Here is a 10,060-nt window from a genome sequence, read left to right as displayed (position 1 = left end):
TCCAATACTGCTCAAAACATTTCGCAGTTGAAGTATGAACTGGAGGGACCCTGTCCATGGCTAGGTACTACTTATGCATTCCAAATTATATTATCTTTTATGTCAAAGAAACTACTTGCATTCAGATCTCTAACCATTGAGTTTCAGTCTGTCCATAACCGAGTGTCTGAATCCTCTTTTGTTATTTTCTCAGATCATGGGCCGAGGAGGAGGAAGAAAAGAGAGATACAGAATCTACCGCTCCGCCTTGAAAGTTAGGTTTCCATGTCAGCTCTGACTTTGTTGGCCTTTTTCACCAGACAGAGGTAGATTTTACTTTCGGAAGCCTTCCATTTCATTGGAATCTGTCTCCATCTTATTCAGTGTTTCCCAATTTTTTATATCACAGTGCTGTAATTGTTTTAATTATAGGAAGCTGCTCGCTACTCCACCATGAGGTAACCCAGTTTGTAAAGTTTTGACCTTTATGGTAATGATGATTTGATTATGATGATCCTAATATGGGTTTTGTTGTTTTATCCACAAATAGTTTATGTGTTGGTGGAATCAAGAGTTGATATCAATATTTGGAACATCCATGGACAGGTAACAGCTCTCTACAGTTGACTTTGATGCAAGCTTCCCACCATGGTCATTGGGAGGTGTTTGATTCTCATTCATTTTGGTACAATTGTAAGCATTTGATAAACTTTTATTCTCACATATTGACATAGTGATTGTGTTTGATTAATCAGGTTGATAGAATCACTTATCATATTAGCTAAACAGTCGTGTTCTTTGTATCTTGCGGCTTAAAATGGTCATCGGTTTAGCAGAATATTGCTTTCCAAGTATATACCAAGTGCCCTCAATTGCTGGAGCCGGTTGAAGAGTAACAAATCCTCGGTTTCTGGATTCGATCAAAGGTTTAATAGTGTTTTGAAATAGTTAAAGCCTATGGCTTCAGTTGACATGATTAGCTGAACATGTCTTTCATATGTGTGCAGTGTTCTTCACGAAGTGATAAACGGAGCATCAGATAAAGGAATAACTCCTCTTCATGTGGCGGCTGTGAAGGGACACATAGATATTACTCTTGGATTTGGGAGCTTTTGTTGCTCAGGTCATTTTGGAAGATTGAATCACAATAGATCTTATAATATTTATTCTTCTAACATAGGTGATTGCTTACCATTTTGATGGAAACAAATATTTAGATATGTGAGATTTATAAATCTATATATTAATATCTGTGAGATTTATGACTCCTAATTACGTTTGTAGGTTTAACTGCATACCGTGGAGATTCTGAGAAGTACATAATAAAATTGTCACAGGTTTGCCTCGATCAAGTTTGTGGTTTCAAAGAAACCTGATGGTCTATATCCTGTTGTTAGTGGAACATGTAATGTCGCTAAGGTAAATATGTTATGTATTCGCACTATCTATTGTCAATATTTTCACTCGCTAAAGGTCGACGAAAATATATATTCCTGCTCAGGTGACAAGAGACAGAGCATAAAGAGTATATGGTAGAGAAAAACTGGAGAAAACATAAACATATAAACTTTGGTTCTGGATATTCTAGAGGTATATTATGTTTATTCCTCAAATATTTATCATTTAGTAACCATTTATACAATAATATGTTTGTCATAAAAATGTAGATCCTGAGACAAATCATGGTTAGAAAATAAAAGTTAATGAATACATATCCACTGTGAGGAATAAATATAGGAGAGGTGTTGCTGCACAGTAGGAGGGTTTTCTCTGGCGTTACGTCCTTAGCAGAAGCAAGGCACCTTGCTTTGATTTGGGCCATTGAGAGCATGGCATCTCACAGGCTGAATAAAGTAATTTTTGAAACTGAAGATGAAGATTTGGTGGGTGCGGTGAAAAGACCGAGGGCGTGGCCATCTTATCGTGCGTATGCTATGGAGATAAAAACTGCGCTGAGTAATATGCCTGAGTGGGAATTGGAGGTGGTATCAAGGAAATCGAATATGAGCACCTTTTTAATTGAAAGAAGTGTCACCATGGATATGAGGTTGCCGTCGTATGTTGCAAGGGGAGAGGTTGCTTAGCTGAGGGGTTTGTTTGCAGAAGAACGATTAACTTGGACTGCATGGAGATAAAAACTGCGCTGAGTAATATGCCTGAGTGGGAATTGGAGGTGGTATCAAGGAAATCGAATATGAGCACCTTTTTAATTGAAAGAAGTGTCACCATGGATATGAGGTTGCCGTCGTATGTTGCAAGGGGAGAGGTTGCTTAGCTGAGGGGTTTGTTTGCAGAAGAACGATTAACTTGCTAAAGGTATTGATATGAGGAAGGGGATTATGTTGTTGGGGTGATGTCTATGTTTTGTGGTGGGAAGACGTGAATGAGTCTCAGACTCTGTTCTTTTTGGGTGTTGTTTTAATTTTTGGATTGCTCTCATGAGAGTTTGGTTATTGTTTATCATCAAATATACGTATTTTCAGAGGAAAAAAAAAATCACAGATTCACAATCATCAATGATCAATCTCATAATATATAGAAATTTAAAACAAATTTGAATTAGATAACATATATCGTAAAAACTAATTCAAAAAACCGCAGGAAAATTAGTGTGCTAATAACACAGTCAAGAAGATTTACTTCCATTATTCCATTGATATTATTAGAACTTAAAAGAAGAAGAACAAACTACTTTTATGTCAAGATAAGAGGGCCAAATTACATTTCCCATCTTTATTGTGTAAATGTGAGTTACTCATTTTTTATATTTCAAAATTATGAATATTTTATAATAACACAAATTCTATGCTGACTGGAAAAAAAATTATGTTCCAAACTTAGAGCTAACAAAACCAGGAAGTTTTTGTAAATATTCTCACAAAACTTGTAAACGATATATATACAAAAGATTTTAAGAATTTTAATTAAAAATGAAAAACACAATAGAAAAGGATATCCAAATTTAATGAGCAACTGCTTAAAATACCATACTTTAGATACTGTTTTTAATATTATTTCAAACACAAATATTATAGGATTTGAATTTACAGTATAGTAATTATTATTTAGTATTTAGAGGAGAGGTTGAGTTTATACACTTCGATAAATGTTTTATAAATGATTCTTAAACATTTATATATGATTTAAGAAAATTAGTCTTATTTTCATCACAAATTTAAGGTATTTATCAAAATTGTTATTTTTAAAAATAAATTTATAAAATATATCAAATATTATGGTAAAATTAGAATTCCTTTAATTTAATAACATAAATATGTAATTTGGGCGTTAATTTTTGAATTATTTCAATAAAAAGTTCATAATTAACTAACTGGATGCAAATTCACAACCCAGATCTTAATTATTATTTTTAACAAAATAATCTTTGATTTATATGTAAATAGACTATTTCGAATGTAACATGTATTTTTTTCCCTTAACGGGATCAATAGGAGAATTCACGTATCTACTATCTATATCTATAATATCTTCTATCTTTGTTCTTGGAAATCGATGATGAAAAACATGAATCTCATGAAACGAATAATATTTCAAAAGAAATGTTTAGCAGAGAACGACAAAAGGAAAATAATATTTAGTGGAGATATTTAGTCTTTGTAGCTGTAAACTTAATTATTTGCTTTAAAATATAAGCTGTAAATTTGTAAAAAAAAATGTTGTAGCTCTACAATCTATTGATGTATATTTATATCAATAACTTTCAAAGCACTAAATATAAGTTCTTTAAAAAATGATTTTATAGCCAATCTATTTTCAGTTTAACTTTTGAATTGTACCTTTAAATTATTTTTTTAAAAGATGATTGGTAAATTAGATTAGTTGTGAAAAAGTGTGGAAAGCATTCATAGTACTTACCAATCACCTTCGAAAACTATTATATTTTTTCAACATTTATGAAATTTCATAAAAAAACTCAATAAGAAATTATCTTTTTACCTATTATCAAGGTATTTACAAAACAAAATATTTATTGTATCTAACGTTTTTGAATTTGGAAGAAAATTTCAACAACCCCATTTTATTTTTCATGCATACTTCTAGAAAATTTAGTTTTCTTGGTAAGAACTTAAATTTTTAGCCACTAATTATACAATACAAATCAGAAAGATATTGTGAACGAGGAGTTACGAAATCAAAATTTAAAATGATTGAGATTTTAACCTGTTTTTTTTACTGTGATAATATAATATATTTTATAATTATTTTTGTTTGCATTCTAATAATTAAATTTTATTTTAGTAATTTATATTTATCATAGTTTCCAGTATATACTATATCTTTAAATATATTAACATACTATTTTAAAATTAATGAAAATAAACCCGGACGTAGCCCGGGAAAAGCTATAGTTTAATTAATAATAAACAATAGTAAAACCTCCATTGGTTGAGTCAATTCTAAAGCCTTGCTAATCATATCCTAAATTCACTACTCTTTCTATAACATAAAAGAAAGCTTACTATAGCTCTAAATATAATTAGAACTTTATCCGTGCATCCGTACATATGTTTATTTTTATAAAATAGACATATGAAATTTTTCATAACACAAAAAATATAATTGATAGTATATATTTTAAATAATAATATGTTTAGATACAACCGATTTGATTTACCTGATATTATTAAAGATGGAAATATAATGGCAGAAATTAGTATTTTTTATTTATTTTTTTGACATCAGCAGAAATTAGTATTTATAAGGTGAAATAAGAGTTTATTATAAAAAAAATAGATAGATTGAATTCTGAGACGTTTACGTCTTAGGGTACTTTTTTTGTGTTTCTTGCATGTTCACATACTTTGAACATGAGGTATACTTTCCTCCTTGCTTTAACTATTTCAGTCCCCAAAAAGCCCTTCTGATAGACAAACTTTCTAACTTTGGTTAAGTCTAAAGTGGCCAAGTAACTTCCTTTGATATTTGTCGTTACATGGGCTTGGTCGCAATTAAATGGTTAAAGTTTTGTAGTACATGAAACAGAGCTATTATTTGTGAGCCGTTAGATGCATATATTTTTGGAAAAGAATAGGACAGCTCTTGTTGAATTCAGTACAACGATGCTTTAAGCGGTAAAGTAGGTTTATTAATTGCTTGTTCTTATCTTCTTTCTTCTCTGCTAGTAGCAAAACTTCCGGCAATCAAATCTGAGAGTAAGGTTTTTAGGAGTTATAGATCTAGATGCATCTATATTTCCTCTGGGTTTTGCAATGTATGCAGTTGTTCTGAGTTTTTTGACCATCTTTGTTTTGCAGGCGTAACAACTTGTGATCACGACATGGACGAGTATTGCATGGTGATGGCCGGCGACTGGTTTTGTGGAGAAGATGGGAAGTGGAATTTTTTCGTTGACAAACAACAGATGTCTCGCATGGTCCCCTTCCGAGAAGGCATTACACTGAGCGAGTTGGAGGCAAACGTCATGAAAGAGTTCAGCTACGGGGGAAAGCTGGGGAGTGTAGCCTTAAGTTACTGGCCACCGTCATCCATAGAACTTGCGACAGGCATCAGGACACCCCCTGTTCTGCTCACCAACGACGGCGCGGTAGGGTTTTTCAGCAGACACCTGAAGGTCGGCGCCCCTATGAATCTATTTGCCAAATTCGACGCCTTTGATCGTGGGAATCAAAGTTCCCGAGATGAGTCCAGGGCCAAAGGCTACCGCACACCAGCTCAGGCAATGAAGAGAAAGATGTTCGACGATGTTTGGAGCTCCGGTAAAGGTGGTTATGTCTCATCGGCGGCCTCTAAAATCGACAATGTTGTTGTAGAGGAAGACGAGCTCTTACGCGAGGTCGAGAAGGTTGAAGAGAAAATCAGGGGCGAAAGCCTGAGGAGCAACGAGGGTGAGCCGTGCGAAACTATCGATAGCGACTCCAGTTTTGCTGATGAGGTAGATGACAGAGATGTTCGTCCTAGAGGATACGACAAAGAGTTCTGGGCCCCATTCATAAGAGAGGACAACGGCGGTTCTGATGTTGTGGATAAGGTCTTCAAGGCTGAGGACACTACCCGTAGGACTTATAGCTGCACCACCAACAACGCTTTTGACCATACAGTCGTCGCAGGCGGCTCCAGTCCCTCCAATGCCAAAACAACAGCAGAGGCCGAAGACGTGAAGTTTCCATGGTCGGCAAACCCTGGTCACAGTAATGTGGTACACCGACGTAGAGGGAGACGCGTAAACAAGAAGAGGTCGACGAAGAGGAGTTCGACATCCCGCCCCTCTTCGACGACACCACATACGAGGTTGAAGAAATACCAGACATTGATTCAGATAAAGACGATGGTCGTGTCTATGTTGGAAAGATGTATGGGAGCAAAGAAGATTGTCAGATCTCGTTAGCAATCTATGCTATCAAAACCAGTTCCAATTTACGCAGACTGTTACGAAGTTGAATTACTTTGTAGTGGAGTGCCCTGACGATCACTGTGACTGGAGGGTAACGGCTCATGAGATGCGTGGTTGTGGTTACTACGAGATCAAGAAGGCACAGCTCGACCACCGTTGCCCTATTGAGACCAGAAATGGATACAGAGGGAAAGCAACCTCAAAGGTTATAGTTGCTGTCTACAAATCCAGATTTGGTGAGCACAATAGGAACCCGAAGGCAAAAGATCTACAGAGGCTAGTGTTGGAGGATCTACGGCTATCCACATCGTACATGAAGTGTTATCGTGCTATTGATATAGCAACGTCTGAGGTTACCGGGACTGACGAGGAGTCCTTCCTGAAGCTACCAGAGTACCTCTACATGCTCAAACTCGCCAACCCAGGAACAATTGCTGATTTGGAAACCGAGGTAGACGACGACGGTGACGAGCGCTTCCTGTACTTGTTTATGGCATTTGGGGCTTCAATCGAAGGTTTCAAGAAGCTTCACCATGTGCTGGTTATTGACGGCACTCATCTCAGCGGAAAATACAAAGGTGTCTTGCTGACTGCTAGTGGGCAAGATGCTAACTTTCAGGTCTTTCCACTTGCATTCGCTATAGTCGACAGCGAGAACGAGGAAGCTTGGACTTGGTTTCTTCAAAAGGTAGAAACGATCTTAGCTGACTCCAAGAATCTGGCCATAATCTCAGACAGGGCCGCTTGCATTGCCTCCGCAGTGAAACGCATCTACCCTCTGGCGCATCATGGGTGCTGTATTGTTCACCTAGCTAGAAACGTCAATTCCCGCTTCTCTAGCAAAGGTTTGGCGAAGCTCGTCACGAAAGCTGCGACTGCTTACAGGTTATCTGATTACAAGGAATACTTCAACAAAATTAGGGGATCTAACAGTGCCTGCATCATATACCTCACTAACATTGGCACTGGTCAGTGGTCAAGATTCTATTTTGGGGGTGAAAGGTATAATATCATGACCTGTAATATAGCAGAGCAGCTCAACAATGCCCTTGGAGAGGGGAAGGGATCGCCAATTACGGAGCTTGTTATCTTCATCCAGAGGATAATGACTAGATGGTTCAACGCACGTAGGAGAAAGGCAGAGCGACATCACGGGACCGTGACAGTTGAGGTTGACAAAGTCATGACTAAGAGTATGGCCACAATGCGAGGAACTCAGGTTAACCCCATTTCAAACTGGAGCTGCGAAGTTGTTGGAAAGTTTGGCGCAAAGCACCATGTCATGTTAGAGGAGAAGAGGTGCACCTGCAAGTAATTCGACCGGATCAAAATCCCATGTGGTCACGCCATGCTTGCTGCAGATCGTCTAGGGCTTCCTTACGAGTCATTGGTTGGTCACTGGTACAAGACCGTTGCTTGGAGAGAGACGTATGCAGGTCTAATATGCCCGGAGGAGAAGCCACAGGATGTAGAGATTCCCGAAGATATCAGCGAACGAATACTGTACCCGCCAATAACCAAACGTCAGGCTGGTAGGCGTAGGAAGACGTGCATCCCATCAACCGGCGAGTTCCCAGTAAGTGCGAATATATTTTTTATCCTGTGCGACTCTTCTTTGTTGAGAATGTTTCTTATTAGTGCAATTGTTTGAAACACCAGGTGGGGAAGAAGACCAAAGTTGTGACGATAAGGTGTGGTCGCTGCAAGATAGAGGGTCATAACAGGACACGTTGTCAGAATCCTATATGAGCCATCGATTTACCGGTAGTGTAGCAAGGGGTTGTTTTTTGGGGGCTTGCAACACCGGTGTGGAAGAAGTTTTGGTTGTGGTGACGTTCCTGACATGTTTGTTTCGTTTCCGTGGTGTCATCGTTGTTATGATGACCCTCGTAGTGTTTTTGTTCGGGTATTTCAAAAAGGAAACGTTTTTTTGCGGGGTTGTGGGAGTGGTTATGGACAAGCATGGCCTTTTGTTTTGTGTGGTGTCGCACTGCACATTTGGTTCACTTTTTGCATGCATTTTGATTGATGAAAACTGTTTTGTGGATTTTTATTTAGCGTATCTGTTGGTTTGTTACACCCAAAACAAAAATGTGATATTTACGTGGTCATTGTTTACGTGGTCAGCGATAACATCTCGCGTCGTGACCCTGTGGATACGATGAATATGTGTGTTTGGTGGACGCTAAAACGGATGGTTTTAGAACGTCAATTTTTGTATTTGTTAGAATCAGCCTAGAGATTGAAAACTGAACAGGAGTTTATTGGTCAAGTAACCCGTGTTTTTTGGTTATGGTCCACCAGCGTTTTGGTAAGTGTCAAAAAAGCAAAAACGTTTGCGGCAACGGTGTGGTTAACGTAGTCTTGGTCAGATTGTATGTTCCGCGATGTGACCATATGTATGTGAGCTATATGGTTGGCGGGCCATCTTTAAAAATGGTGGGAATGCGAAAGTAGAAATGTTTGAAAACGTAACCAAACGGGGTTTTTTCTTGTCGTTTTGGGTTTTTTTTTTTTGACCAAATATTATAATAAGTTTTTTATTTTTGTAGATCTGAGTGTGGGCAAATTTTGTTTTGGTAGCAGGGAGCGATGAGCTGCACGACTGGGAGTTCGGTGAATCGGGAAGAACGACAGAAGTCAATCGGAGTCCCTATGCGTTGCTGGTGCGGGAGGAAGGTGGATTTGCTGGTGTCGAAGACCAATGAGAATCCGTATCGGAGGTTCTACCGTTGCCAGGGCGCGCTGCAGGTACATTTTTTTTTTGGAGCTGGATTTGATTGATTTTTTATGGTGGGTAGAGTAAGTAATGTTTCTTTTTAATTTTCTACGACGAACGAATAACTACAGCGGCAGACTGAGTCACACCTATTCAAGTGGGTAGAGGTAGCTATGGCGGAGGAATTCGAGGAACAAAAAGTGGAAATTGGGAAGGCTTTTTCTGAGTTGGAGAGGATGGGAGGGGACTGCAGTGCATTGGGTCGTTGCCTGAAGTCTCAATTTGGGAGCCTAGAGGACCGTGTTTCTCAATTAGAGAATGACGCCAAACTGAGGAAAGCAGAGGAATGTAGTAACAAACGGAAGGCTGTTGTTGGAGCGTCTCGTCATCTTGGGGTTGCAGTTTGTGTCGCTGGTGGTTTAGCTTTGGTGTACAAAGCTGTATGCGGGTAGTTTGCTGGCAGGTGTTTGTGTTTGTGTGGGCGTTGACTTGCGGTTTTATGTGTTGTGGGTAGCGTGCAACGTACCTAAGTCGTTTTTGTAATTTCGAACATCTTGTTGGACTGGGATGTAGGTTTTAATTTAGTAGGATGGTCTTTGCGATGAACTCGACCACATGTCATTTTATTTCTATATGTTGATCTTGTCGCGGCATTTTGGCTACTGTTGTTTCGTTTGTTATTCCCAATCCTCTGTGTTTTGTTTCTATGTGAAAGCGTGGTTAAAGACGTTTGATTTGGCTATTGTTGTTTCTTTTGTTATTCCCAATCATTTTTTTTTCTATGTTTCTTTTTTAAGGCGTGGTCAGAGCCGTTTGCTCTGGTCTGACCGTATGTTTTTTGGTTGATTTTAGACGTCGTACGCATCCGTTAAAATTTTTTTTAACAAAAGATTGTCCTAAAGCATAAGCCACGGTGGCGATACCCCAAACACAAACGAGTTTCGATACAGTTAGATAACAAAAGCTGATAGAGTCTACAAAAGCTAAAA

This window comes from Brassica rapa, chromosome A07, assembly GCF_000309985.2.
Source record: "Brassica rapa cultivar Chiifu-401-42 chromosome A07, CAAS_Brap_v3.01, whole genome shotgun sequence".
In the NCBI taxonomy this organism is placed as follows: Eukaryota; Viridiplantae; Streptophyta; class Magnoliopsida; order Brassicales; family Brassicaceae; genus Brassica; species Brassica rapa.
This window is presented reverse-complemented; position numbering follows the sequence as displayed.